At 53.7% G+C, this 2,139-nt stretch overlaps 1 pseudogene; it reads right to left on the bottom strand.

The window, feature by feature from the left end:
- Nucleotides 1–653: 653 nt before the first annotated feature.
- On the bottom strand, nt 654–1,685 carry LOC102849966 (annotated as a pseudogene).
- Nucleotides 1,686–2,139: the final 454 nt, after the last annotated feature.

Genomic DNA, 2,139 nt, shown 5'->3' with positions numbered 1-2,139 from the left:
TATTAGTTACAGAGTTGGGACAGTCACAGGAAGAGAACCCACAAGGCCGCAAGCTGGCCCAGCCCAGGGCAACTGAGTTATCACTGGGGATCACAGAAAAAGATAGCTACTTTAGGGAGGAGCACTGTGTACTGTGGACGGATGACAGTGTCCTTTCTTGGCTTTGATGGTGGCCCAAGCTTTCCCTGCTTTTAACCTGGAGCATCAAGAGAAGGCAAGAGCCTTTTAGGAGCTGATGACAGTGGGAGTTGATGAGAAGAGGAACATGGCTAAGAGGAAGCATTGGCTAGAGGTCAATAACAATGGGGTCAATGACCTAAGACGGTTTATATCAACAGGCAGCCACAGATGAGGAGCAATGACAGCAGAGACAATGGGGACCACTGACAGTGAGCTGACATGGGGAGCACAGGCGACAAAGGTGAATGACAACAGGGAGCATGGACAACAGGGTCGCTGACCACGTGGCCCTCTAACAACAGGTCCAAGACAAGCCTGTTCAGTCACGCATTTGGGGGGTTGGGGAGAAAGCAACTGCAAAATTTCCACTAGTCAGATAAACAAGGGCTGTGGACTCTTCCAGACACTTGTCCTCAAGACCAGGATCAAGTGTGGGCAGCAGGGGGACCTCTTTTCCTGGGAAAACACAAAGTTCAAGTCACATAAGAATCTTCAAAGGCATGACCATTGCTTAGAGCTGACAGAAAAGGCAGTTTGCTGATATTTGTCCCAGCTGGCCGAGGCTCAGGCCCTGCAAACACCGGCCTTCCTGGCAGGACACAGGTTGGCCTCTGCACCCACTGGTTTCTGACAGGCCTCAGTTTCCTCTCACGAAGTCTTGACCTTTCAGATGAACTCCACCCCCTCCTTTTTAACGCTGCTGATGTGCATCTCCAGAGTAGGAGGAAGCTGTCAGCCTTGGGCATGAAGTGCTTTAAGGAAGTGAAGCCTTGTGTGTGGGGACCTGGTCGCCTACAGGGCTCGCAGACACGGGGGAGGCACTCAGCAGCCGCTTGATGCCCCTGCGCTCATCCTCCTTCTCGCTCCTGGCTGGCCTGGCACCGCAGGAAGAACCCGCACTGCAGTGCATCGATGCAGCAGGCCGACTCGTGGATGAGATACCCTGGTGGCTGGCTGCCAGCAGAGGCCCTCAGTTTTAGCAGTCCACGGTGCTCTTGTGGCCCGCCCCCTTCACCCACTGGGGGTTCTTTTTCACCACCTTGTCCGTGGTGATGGTCCACTCCTATAGATGCTCGTCCTTCACGGCCAGCCACTCAGCTTTGAAGCGTTTACCCACAGTGCTGTCCCCAGCAGCCAGGATGACCCAGGGCACAGCCTTGGCGCCATGGATGTGGTAGACCACGCCTGTGCGGTCAACCACGGAGTATAGCTTCCCGTTGAAGACAATGAGCTCTAACAGCTCCATGGCCTGCCCATTCCCCGCCAGGTGGGGCTCCAGGACCTGGTGGTCAGGATCCCACTCCTCAGTCACCCGGTCCCCGCTATTCGACAGTATCTGGTAGATCTTTTTCAGGTAACTGAAACAGATGTGTTCCTTCTGGGCCCGGGATTCGGTGTCCAAGTCGGCGACGACAGCGAGTCAATAGCGTGTAACCCCCACCCCCAGCGGTCTTCTGGGGTGGGGACAGTGGGTAGGTGTCACTGTAGCGGTTGGTAGTGGACATAGACCAGCCAGAGCCCAGCGAACCCCATGAAGAAGACCACGATGACCTTCCAGCGAGTTCAGAAGGTCCGCAGCCTTGCTCATGGATGCCAGCACGGGCAGCCCTCTGACACTTATCAGGAGAGCGTAAAAAACAATCATCCCATTCCAGGTGGTGAAAAGGCGGCACAGGCGTCAGTGTGGTTGGCGGGCGGGATGCGGGCCAGGCTCCGGTTAGCAGCCCCGCTCCCGCGACCTATAGTCAAGTCTGTTCTTGCAATTAGTTGTCAAATCTATTTCACCATAAGTACCTGTAACTTTGTTGTTCTTCTACTTTGTCAAACTTTATGTCCTTCTTTCTAAATTTTTCCTTCTTGATGGAATGTCCAGGTATCTGGTATTGCAATGCCTAAATTTTTGGGCTGCTAACCCAAAATTTGGAGCTTTTAGTTCACCAGCAAGTCAGAAGTAGATTT

This window comes from Elephantulus edwardii, unplaced genomic scaffold (genome assembly GCF_000299155.1).
Source record: "Elephantulus edwardii isolate Elephantulus edwardi_28Jun2011 unplaced genomic scaffold, EleEdw1.0 scaffold00190, whole genome shotgun sequence".
NCBI classification, from domain to species: domain Eukaryota; kingdom Metazoa; phylum Chordata; class Mammalia; order Macroscelidea; family Macroscelididae; genus Elephantulus; species Elephantulus edwardii.
This window is presented reverse-complemented; position numbering and strand designations above follow the sequence as displayed.